This window comes from Crocodylus porosus, unplaced genomic scaffold, assembly GCF_001723895.1.
Source record: "Crocodylus porosus isolate Cpor-Errol unplaced genomic scaffold, CroPor_comp1, whole genome shotgun sequence".
Classification (NCBI taxonomy): domain Eukaryota; kingdom Metazoa; phylum Chordata; order Crocodylia; family Crocodylidae; genus Crocodylus; species Crocodylus porosus.
The window spans coordinates 100,129,158-100,141,160 of NW_017728906.1; the positions used below are offsets into that span (position 1 = coordinate 100,129,158).

At 41.6% G+C, this 12,003-nt stretch overlaps 1 long non-coding RNA gene across 1 annotated transcript in view; it reads right to left on the reverse strand.

The window, feature by feature from the left end:
- Positions 1-6,581: 6,581 nt before the first annotated feature.
- The window catches only part of LOC109306085, a 9,790-nt gene continuing 4,368 nt past the window's right edge, over positions 6,582-12,003 (reverse strand). Inside the window, exons 2-3 of the long non-coding RNA XR_002099842.1 lie at positions 8,070-8,233; positions 6,582-6,852 (exon numbers count right to left, since the gene is read on the reverse strand). This is a non-coding gene — a long non-coding RNA (uncharacterized LOC109306085). The remainder of the gene's footprint in view (positions 6,853-8,069; positions 8,234-12,003) is intronic.

Below are 12,003 nucleotides of genomic sequence, written 5' to 3' on the forward strand. Positions count from 1 at the left end.
CCCCTGCCACACATGTTGCAAGTGCAGCTTGAGAAGCTGTTTGTGAAAACTGAGGGGTGCCTGACCCACTATGCCCTTGTGCTACTGATGGCCATGGAGCCCTGGATTCACCTATGTATCTGGCATGGGCCCTGAGTTTCAACGGTGCAGTGGGCAAGCCTGCACTGCCCTGAAATGTCTTCCTCCAGCTGGAGGGTTATCTGTGTTTTTTTCTCCACATTCCTGCACCCTGCAGCCAAGGAGGGCCTTGCAATTAGCATTAATTCATTCCTCAGTGTGTGAGAGGCCCATGTCCACCTAGCTCTGAGGGCACAGGCTGCTCAATAAAGTTTTTCACTGTCTCCCACCTCCCTGCATGCTGTGTGGGGGTAACCCAGGAGAGCTTGGGAAGGCTGGGTGAGGAGTTGGGGCAGGGGCTGGAGCCACAGCTGGGTCTGGAGGCAGGGGCTGGGCTGGGGCTGGCATGCCTTGAAGCTCAGGTTGGCCCCACTGGCAGTGATGGTGTGCAACTCCCAGCAGTGTCCTCAGTTGCAGAGGTATGGCATGCCACCGCCTGGGCAGCACCCCCCCCCTCCCCCAGGAGGAACTATTGCTGCTGGCAGCTGGTGGTGATATGGCCAGCCAGGCCTTGCGGCTAGGACTAAGGTCATGGAACTGGTGCAGTAAATAGCAGCCCGGGCTCCCCATGCTGCTAGAGGGCACTGGGGACAGGGAGCTCAGTGGGATAGGTTGCTGGCAGGCCAAGGCCCCCCCACAGTGATATGTCACTGTGGGTGCCAAGCCATAGCAGAGGCTTAGGCCAGCTGCCTGTGCTGCAGTACACAGCACAGTTGAAGCCTGGGTCCTGGGGTGTGAGGGTGGCATCTAGTTGCCACATAAAGGGCATTGACCTCTAGTCACTGATGGTGACCTGCTGTGTCTGCAGGACCTTAACCTTTATGCAGTGCTACCATGCTGACTGGTCATGCCTGTGGTCCAACATTCAGCCTAACAGCTCCTCCTAAACATGTGCAATGGAGCACCCATCCTGCATGAACTGCTTTTCCATGTCAGCCTCACTTCACAGTGCCATAAGGACCTCAGTCTCCTCCTGTGACCTTGGGAGGCAGTGTGCTGCATTGGCAAGGACAGAATTGTGGCTCCTGGAATGGCTCTGTGGACCTCCACACAGAAGTTCCAGTGTTGCTGGGCCTGGGCAGCTCCTTGTAACACCAAGCAAAGGGGCATGGCATGCGACTAGCAGCTGCATGGCAAGGCAGTGCCATGCAGTACTTGCATGGTCTGGCAGGCGGCTGTGGGTTGTCTGATGCCATCTGGAGCTGGGCCTAGTAGCCACAGGCTGCCTGCATCTTGGCCTGGGTGCTGACAGGCTTGGCAGGTGCCTGCAGCACCCTGTGGGTCTGGACAGATGGTGCAGCCCTGGAAGCTGCATGGCACCTGCCAGGCCTGCCAGCACCCAGGCCAAGGGGAACACAATGCCCAGGTGTGGTCACGGGCTGCCTGAATGTGCTCCAGGGCTTACAATGCCTGCAACTTTTAAAGCCTGGGCTTGGGGCTGCCATGGAACCAGCCCAACCCTGGGCCAGGAAAGGCTCTCAGCCCTGGGGCCCTAGGGCTAGCTTAAGATTGCCCCCCACAGTGGTGGAGCTGGCACCTACACATGTGCTACTGCACAGTAACTACTCGTGAGTAAATTTGCTATTTACATTTGCACATAGCAAATTTATTTATGAGTAGAGCAGTTTACTGAGAAGTAAACATGTGCATGTGTAGATGTGCACACTTACTGAACAATAAACTATTCTACTGTGCGGTAAAGCATCTTGTATAGACGCACAAGATGTTTTTCGGCTAAGAAAAAGCTCCCTAATCTGTGAATATAGGCTTTAATATCAGATTAATAGGACTAATGATTGTTCTAAAAATGCCCAGTTTAAATTAGCTTATACAAATATGATGTAGAAACTATCTTCCACAAATGCCATTCACTCAAGTTCTATTAGGCAGAAATAAGCAGGGAAACTGATTTATAAGGTCAATGACTTCCTATAACAAAAGCCATCAGTGAAATTCCTCCTGACTTCTGCCCAACATGAGAGAATCTACACATGCAAAAAATGTGAAGCAATAAACTCAGGTGCTTATTGCTCCACAGTTTATTGCTCCCAAGTACACCACTTAAATGTACACCCAGGACAGCAGCACAATCTGGGCTGGAGCAACCCTAGCTGGCACGGGATTCTGGGGGTCAGCCTGCCAGCCAGTGGTTGCTCCTTCACAAGAGTGCTCTAGTGCAGTGCTGGCCAGCAGGCAGCCCTGCACTGAAGCATCCTTGTGTTCCAGCCAGCCAGGGCAGTGTCTACATGTGGGCTGCCATGGAATAAAAAGCTTCACAGCAGGATAGTACTTATATTTACAAGCTCTATCCTGCTGTGGAGTTAATTAGTTTACTCCAGGCAAATACGGGCACATGTCTAGATGCACAACATTTACAGTGGTGTTAATCTACTCCACAGTAAATGTTTCATGTAGATGTAGCCAAGAGACAATACTGAAAAAGTGCATCTACAAATGCAGCAGATTGCACTGTTGTTACTGCTTAGTCATTTTATACTTGCTTAAGCAATTACATACATATACACACATGCACATGCACACACACATGCATACAGTAAAATCCCTGATATCTGGCAGAAATGGGGAATGGGGGGGTGCCAGTAATGTAAAAATGCTGTTTATCTAAGGGCACAGGGTTTCCAACCGGATGCAGAGCAAGGGTGGGGCATGATGGCAGCCGCATACAGAGCAAAGGTTGTGGGGTGGTGATGGCCACATGCAGAGCAGTGGCAGTGCAGCATGGTGGGTAGTGGTGACCGCGTGCAAGCTTTATCCCCGCTCCTCTCTGTCTGGCTGGCCAACCAGAAATTCTGGTTAATAGAGTGTTTAGAAATATCCTGGATAACTGGGATTTAATTGTGTGTATGTGCATTTATATATTTCCATTTATATTTATATTTCCTGCATTTATTCATATTCTACAAGTACCCGTACCCCAAAATTACCTATCCCAAATTGTGAGGGTGCTTTTAAGCAAAGAAACTAATTTCTCACTAGAAGGAGGCATAGGACTACAGGCATGGTGTCAGGGCACTGTCAGGGCCCATGCTCCATCTGGCCACATGGAGGAGGGGTGGAGTCTGCTGCTCACTTCAAAGTTAGAGGTTTAACCCTCTCATAGCCACTGCCAAATTTTTCTGGTCAGCTAAAAGTCCCTGCCAATTTGGCAGTAGATGTGAGAGGGTCAATCCTCTAGCTATTAGGTGGGCAGGAAAGGAAGGGTGACTGAAACTGCAAAGTAGACTCTTCCTCATTTAGCCTTCATTCTGCCTTTCCCAAACAAGGTGTGTTTCTTATTTGAGGCCATGCAGTATGTGAGGGTGAACAGCAACATTTTCAAGAACTGGAACAAAGAACATTTAAAAAAAAATACACTTAAAAAATTCTATATTAAATTCCATTTTTCAACAAGATCAGGTTTTCCCAGCACAAGTTGGAAATGATTCTTAGAAAAAGCCAAAACCTTAGCTCCAATAAAATGCTGATTCAGCTACTGATTGACTTAGAAGGTCTTTCGGAGAGCAGTCACCTTTTTCTTTTGCATGTACAAGGTGCCTGCCAGATCTTGGTTTTTATCCTCATAAGATCTTTCAGGTCTATAAAAGACATGGATAATGAAAATAATAATAAGCTGATGGCACACTGGGGAAAATATTCTGAAAAATTTGCAGTGCTCTACATCTCCTAAACACCTTCCTTGTGGAGAAAAATTATCTTGTCATGAACAATCTTGCCTCCAGAATGTTTAGGCATGAATTTGAAAGCTAACACAAAGACATACAAGAACAAAATAAATTGGTTGGAACATAACACACCACAAAATGCTGAGACTAGATTGTATTAGTGAAGATTTAAAAGGAAAGAAAGAAAACGGTGCATCTCATGAAGAGACCTGAAAAACTGTCAGTGCTAACAGCAAGCCAATATTTCCATTTCAGAGCTCAAGGGACTGTTAAATAACAAGCAATTATTTCAGGCATAAAGTAAATGTAAATGATGGCATTCAAAAACCTGTGAAAAGATACTGTTAAAACTGATTTTGTATATTTTAGAATACCATGGCTGTATAGTTCCAGTTTTCAAATCACCAAGAAGATTTACCCCCTGGAGGAAGATTACTCAATAAGTGAATATTCATCAACAAAGCAAGAAAGGTGGTATGTCTTGACAGTATAAATGACAGTATATTGTATTGTAGAATGACATACTGACTAGTAAATGAAATATTAATTCCTTCTAATGAGTTAAATGAAGCCTTGTGAAAAAAATTAGGATTTTTTTTAATAATACCAGAGATAAATGCTTAAATTATACATTTTTAAAATTTCACTGTTTGTTCTGGAATTCCAAATTAACAAAATTTTTCTTGCATATAAATCCCATGGTCAGGTTAGTGCAGACTTTTGGAGGACCGTAGGTAATCAGGGGCATAGCCCTCTTCCTTAGATCCCTTGAGCATATTTTAACAGCCTTTACAGCAGCAGGATATTGTCCACCATTTGTCCCCTTGCCCAAGGTGTGGCAGGTTAGGGTGTTGTGACTGTGTCATAGTTGACTGTGTGCTTTTTGGTGCTTTTATCTAAAGCTGATTCAATCATCAAGCCCCACTGAAGCTTTACAGGCATTGGGGAAGCTGCGTCAAAGTAACATGATGCCTCTTCTGGGTATGCTCTGTGCTTGATGTGGGGGGTACACTGGGCTGAAAGTAAAGTTCTGTTTTTTGTTGTTTTCACATCTGTAAGCAGCCTATGTGATTGGTTAATAATTAATTTACCAAGGGGACTACATTCTGAACAAATATTATTTGTAATGAATAGTTCAAATGGATCTAATAATTAACATCACCTGGGAATCTTCCCATCACCCCACACATGCAGTAGAGGCCTAGACATATGGGTGTGAAAGAAGAATGTATAGTAGTGACTTAGCACCTCCTAATGTTTAGATTAACTCACTGAGGCATGAAACATATTTCACCTATAAACATGCTCAATTAATGGTGCTTTGATACCTCATTGGCATCTATAAATGCACAATGTAATAGATGGGGTGGGGGAGGGATTCATCCCTTATCCCTGAACTGGATTAGAGTAGCTTTCCAGTTGCTGTTACTTACATAAGACTGATAAATCATGAAAGTAATATAGGTGTCTATCCCTCTGTACCCAATATAACCCTGTTTCCAACTGTACCTGCAGCAGAGAAAGTAACTATCTGCTTTCCTGTCATAAATTACATGAGTTCAAGAATTGAACTTGATGCTCTTATTTGATAATTTCCTACACAGCACATATTTTTGAGTAGAGAATGAATCTTCAGGGAATTTATAAATAAGCCTGTTAACTATTTTGATTTGAAATTAATTAAAATGAATCCTTTCGGAAACTTAGCACTTGGCATTAGATCTATTAAAAATTTGTCCCTGACCTTCATATAAGTAGTGCCATCTCTTCAAACTTCCAATATAGTTAAAGCTTACTAAAACCTTAACTGATAGCTACTTACCAGGGTTTTTTAAAGAATGAATGGCATTTTTTGCTCATATTCATAACTGAAAGTTCACCCTTCAGCAAAAGCTGAACAATAATCTTCAAAGAGTCCCATAAAGAGCTGCCATAATTTAAAATGATCTCTGTGTCCTTTTGTTCTGGATAAGACTGAGGCCACAGTCTGCCCTTAGCAAAGATGGCCATTGTTTCCTATTGCTTATTTCTCACATTGGCACTATTCACCTTTCAAAAGCATAGGTGACTGCCACTTACAATTTGGAAAAATGGGAGGTAATGGCTTTTTTGAAAAAGAGTATTTCTAAATAGGTTTCTCTGAAGGAGCAGATTTCCTACTATCCCCCATAGTGAGCGAGAAACTTAGCTATATAAAAAATACCAGCAAAAATTACAGCTGAACCTTAATATCATTCTTAAAAGCAAACGATTAATTACATTGAGTCTCCTGAACAGGAAGGGCAGAAAAGGGGCGAAACTTTAACATATACACCAGCTGCTTTGCATGCCTGTGACAGTGGCAAGTTGCTGCAGATGCAGCTTAGTTGGTGGGTGTGTTCCAAAACAGGATACAATCGCCAGAGCTTGTGTGACTATTCTGGCCTTCTAAATTGCTTTTTTTTTTTTTTTTTTTAAATTGGAAGGCAAAATGTTTTAATAACAACAGTTTTACGTAAATAAAGTTACATATAAAATTTGTTTTTTTTTTTTTTTTTTTTTTTTTTTTAAAAGGGAGAGGGAGAGGTTAACACAGCATATTTTCATGATAGAATGTCTTTGGACTTCTTTAGTGTACATGAATGAAATTTCTACATCTTTTAAGAAGATGTTGAGACTACAGAAGGACAAAAGCTACATAGAGATACAATTAAGACTGAGAGAACATATTCATGATTCAGAATTGAACACAGGGTGTTTCTAATTATTTCCAAAACACAATATGCACCTAAAACATCCAGAGTTAAGGTTTAATGTAAAAGAAAGGGAAACTCTTGCAATATGGAATACACTCAGTAACACAAACAAAGGAAAATGAGGAACGTACAGAAATCACATTTGTCTGTACCTTAAATCCACACCAACATAGTTTTGTTGCCTGGGAATTATGAATGATATTCTTCAGGTTACCTCATGTTCCAAAGAAGCAGTCTCTAAAATAAGGGGTTCATTCTGCCAGGCAATGTACTGATGTACAACGTACTGCCAGTCCTGGTCCTGAGGAGCTTTTTGTCTAAAAGGAAACAGAGGCAAAGGATAGTAGGGAAGCAGAGGTACAGAGAAGCAAAATGATATGCTGAAAGTCATACTGCAGATTAGTGTCAGAAAAGGAACAAGAACATAAGTCTCATAAGTTCCTCCCTAGTGTTCTGGATACTGGAACTTGCTTCCTCTTCAGTGTATGAATGGTTTTATGCTTTAATACAATTTCATACACTTTCCTATAATGGACTTAAAATTGAATAAGAAAATATATTAATTTCTATGTTTTACTGACATATATGGTCTTAGATGCTTTTACTGTTGTAATAAGTTTTTGTTTTCATTGAATGAGGTGCTTGGCTACTAAGACATTTTATTAATGAAAAAAAATTACTAGCAAATGAATGTTACCTGATACTATTAATTTCTTTAATAGCTATGCTGTGTTTGTCATCTGGGTGAAAAGAAACATGATGTACTGGGGAGTATTTGAAGTCAGGGGGAGAAGGATAACTTCCTGTTACCTCTTAATATTGCATATTAATATTAATATGCACCTCTTATCATGCATTTTGGTGTGATGCAATAAGCTCTGGTGCTTATAGCACTGGAGTTTATTGCTTTTGGATGCACGATCTACACGTGTGCCTGGGACTGCAGCAATCTGAGCCAGCTTGGAGCAGCCCCAACTGGTAGGAGGTCCCGGAGGTCAGCCTGCCAGCCCAGGGCTGTTCCTCACAGTTCACCATGCTGCAGATGGGCTGGCTGGGGCATGAGGATGCTTCAGTGTAGGGTCTAGCATCCTCATGCCCCAGCCAGCCAGTAAAAAAAAATTACAAATACTTATAGTATTTACAAGTACTGTCCTGTTGCAGAGTTAATTAGTTTACTCCAACCTAATAGGGGCACATGTGTAGATGTGTGACATTTAACGCACAGCTAATTAGTCTACTGAACAGTAAACATCTCATGTTGATGTGGCCTGTAAGTACTACTTGAAAAGAGAAAATAGGGACAAATTAATATTAGGAGTTATTCCACTGAAATCAATGTTGTGCTTATTTGACTTAGCATTCCTGCAATACAGTTATGTCAATAAGCAGTTAGAAATGAATAAGTAATTCCTAAATCACTAAAAATATATCGAAGGTGAAACAAGAAAATTTAAAATACATTGGATATTGTGGAAACAGTTGCTATGTCTGTAAGCTGCTGAGCTTGTATGAAAATGTAGATTTGGAATGTTACCTTCCACTTATATATGTGTGTGTATGATGGAGGCCATCCATACAATTGACTTTTTTGTATTCATACTTCCAGAGTCATAGGAGATCAGCTGAACTGCACCTGCCACATTATTTTCCTTACATATTCTCTGGACCTCATGGGTAGCAGGTGATGCCAGGTCTGCACTAAAGGAGGCAAAAGAGACAAGATGAATGAGTAATAAAGTGTTTCCCTTAAGCTAGCTTTATGCAGCTTCCCTTTATTAAGCTTTATCATCTTTTCCATTAAGCCCAAATCAATTGAAGAAAAACCACAACCCCTATTGTTAGGGGACTGGGATTAGAAGTCACAGGACACAATACTGTCCATAAGAAATGTCTGGGACCCCTTCAGATTTGCTGAGCTAGGGTTTTGTCCTAGCCTAGCATTTTTTGGGACGGGAGAATGATAAGCAGTGATCTACATAAGGGGATTTTCAAAGAAATCACAATTCCCCAAGCTGCCTCCCACAGGTTTTATTTTAAGGAGGGAAGATAAAGGCTTTATACAAGTAGACTGATTCTTATCTCTGTTAATTCTAGTAGAGTTTTATGCTAACTCCAGTTCCTTCAAATGAGTTATTTCAGATTTATCCCAAAGTAATTGAGATGAGAATCTGAGCCAACATCCTAGATTTTTCAGCAACCTATTTTAAAGAAGAAACAATGCCCCACTGGAATTATATTTCTTAGGAACTGTTATTTTAAGAAGAGTTACAACACAAAAGTATAGTAAGGCAGAGTCAGATGTAAGATTTTGGAGTTTATAGAATAGGGAAAAATGTTTATAGAAGAGGGGGAAATGTATCTTTTATTTTTAATACTTCATAATTTATTGTGAACAAGTACACAAATAATCCTTGCTTAATAGCCATATAAACTGTGAGGTACTGTTTATATGGCTATGAAGAATTGCATGCGTCTGTGTAGTTAGGCACTTGGGGCATCTTTACATGTGCTCCAGGGTGGGACAGTAGCGTCCTTTAATTAGAACAGCACTCATGACAGCCATTCTAATTAAAGTGCCCACATGTATTCTGAACCCCATGCTTCAAAACGGTGCTGGGGTCCTTTAATTAAAGCTCATTTGACGAGGTTCAGTTAAAGTTGCCCTGCTGCCATTTTGAAGCACAGGGATACATGCACTGAATACATGCAACACAGAGACTTCTGGAGAGTGCTAATTAGCATGTACTGGAGCAGACACCCAGCACATATGTAGGTGTCCATGGACCCTACTTAAGCCCCAATGATGAGCAAAGGGATGAGGTGCCCATGTGGGACTTGATCCAGTTTATGTGCTGTTAGCACTTGTTGACAGCATTTAATTCAGCCTTAACAGACCCTTCCAATAAAAAGCTATGAGTTGAAGTAGTTCTGAGTCATTAAAGTGCTTGCTTAAGGAGCAAGAAGCCTGAGTCCTAGGCCCTTCTCAGTCTGAGATAGTTACGATTCACTGCACCCACCTTCCAGGAGCATGTCCAAACCACAAGGCTATAGTCTGTCTGGGGTAAAGATTCTCTCCAACCCTCCTGTTGAAATTGGACATTGAAGTACAGAATAAAAAATCCATTGGACCTGAAAAAGAGCTATGAAGCAACATGATTCTAGTCTACTGGTTAGGGCAGGTGTGGGCAAAATGCAGCCCATGGGCCAGATGCAGCCCACCAGCCTATTCTATCTGGCCCACAGGGCCTCTAAAAAATTTTAAAAATTAATATTTATCTGTCTGTCATGCAGCCTTCAATGGCTTGCCAAAACTTAGTATGAGGCCCTCCGCTCAAAATAATTGCCTACCCCTGGGTTAGGGCATTCCCCTGGGAGTGGGAGTCCCAAATTCTGATGTGACAATTTATAATTTTTACCTTAATTAGTCATGTGACTGTTTCTGTTTCATATCTAGGCAATGGAGAGCAGATCCTGGGCTTTCCTCTCCAAGGTCCCTAGCCTAAATACATTGTCTATTGAATCCCTCCAAGTAACACTGGCTGAAGTTCCTACCTTGTCAAAAGCTGAGCACCAGACAGCTGCTTACACATTCTTTTAAACTATCCATGGTGGGAATTCTATGCAACAAAAGCATTATGTAGAATTCCCAAATGACAGAAACTTTCTCACTATTCCAGTACCTTCAGTCCTAATTTGGCAGACTACTAAGCATGTGCGACTGGTGCCTCCTGATGGGGGGGTGGGCAGGAGGCACCAGTGGCCAATAGCGGACCGCGGGGGGGGTCCCCCAGCCAACTGGAAGTGTCGGCAGCAAAACTGGAACTGCCACCGACACTTCTCTAAGCACCCCCGCAATCTCAGAGGGGCACCAGCCATCGCCTCCCACTCCCTGGCCAGTGAGGACCAATCTCAGGATGGGCACATGCCTCTCCATGCCCGCCCTATGAATAACCTATGCTACTATGTTTCTTAACTTTCCACATCAAACCTGTCTGTCTGTACTTATGACAAGGATTGTAGCCAAAATGAGGTCAATGGAGGTTTCCTACATAGTACTACATATTCCTTTTCCTTTTTTTGCAGTGTAATCTTCCCTTCCTCTAAAGTAGCAAGTCATTGCTGGATATGTATGACTCTTGCTAATAGATGAGTGAATACAGAGCATTTGGACAATAGGTGAGAGAGGGCATATGCTCTGTGAATTTAGACCATCAAATAGCATATTGTATTGTAGTCAGTGCCTGGAAACTCACTGAGAGTATATGAGCTGTTTTGATAAACTATGATATATGTTGTTTATCCTTAATCTGAAATAAAGGTTGGAAAATAAAAGTTTTACTCTCTGTGTATAGGAAAACAGAAGTAAAACTGGCATTGAGAATGAAAATGTAAAAGAAAGTGCTCATAGAAAATGAAAAAGCAGTGAAGAGGCTTCCTGATTAGAAAGAGAAAAAATATAAATGGTAAAATAGCCATTTATGGAAATATGGAAGATTTCCAGCTCAATAAAATAGTGAGAGAATTAGAGTCTATGTTCAGAAGCTTGAGGATAGTATTTTTATGCAAATGCTAGTGAAGACAGTGCCAGGTATTTACACTGCTTAAAAAAATTATTCTTACTAGGGGAAATGCATGAGAAAGGTGATTCTCAGAATCTTTGGGATTAGAAACCAAAACCGGATTTTGTTAACAAATTACATTTTTCAGATAATGAACTCAAGTGATCCAGGAAATAGTTTTAATTTCTTGCTATTCTCAAAATAAAACTCTTGTGGTTTGAGAAATTGAAATCAGGAACCTTGGACTGGAAGGAAACATAGGTATTTCCATACTGCTAAATTAAGCCTATAAGAAAACGTGGATCCAGATTTATTCTGCAAGTCTACAAAAATTAAATATTCTTCCACTATTCTGAGGGGACTTCTGCCAAGCTGCAATATGAGAGATGAATAGGCTCTTTTGAAAACTAACAGCATGGTACACAATGCCCTAGAGGATATCCACCTCGTGCTGGGGTTATCATGTCGACTGGACCAATGTTTCTTTGCTGACCTCTGGAACATAGACTGAAGTGAGAGGGGACATCCTGCCTACTCCTCCACCGTGGCAGTACAATACAAAACAAAACAAAACAACCCTCCCCCTTCACCCCAAAATTAGCCAGCTGACTATGGGACTGTAGAGAGAAATGTCTCAGAAACTCGGCCTTCCAAAGACAAAGGGACCTACAATTACACTGCTTGTAAATATGGGCTGAATGCAGTGCCAATTATGACATGCTGAGGCCCTAAACTATGTCCATTTAAGAATCCTCATAGGATAAAAATAATCCACAAATCCATGAAAATGGATTTTCACAAAAGTTTAAGATGAATTCTTGTTACTTCTGCACAAACTTATGAACTCAATATGAATAATAACTGTGGAGCCAAATATATGTATATTTTTGTCATATTAGAACAAAAATA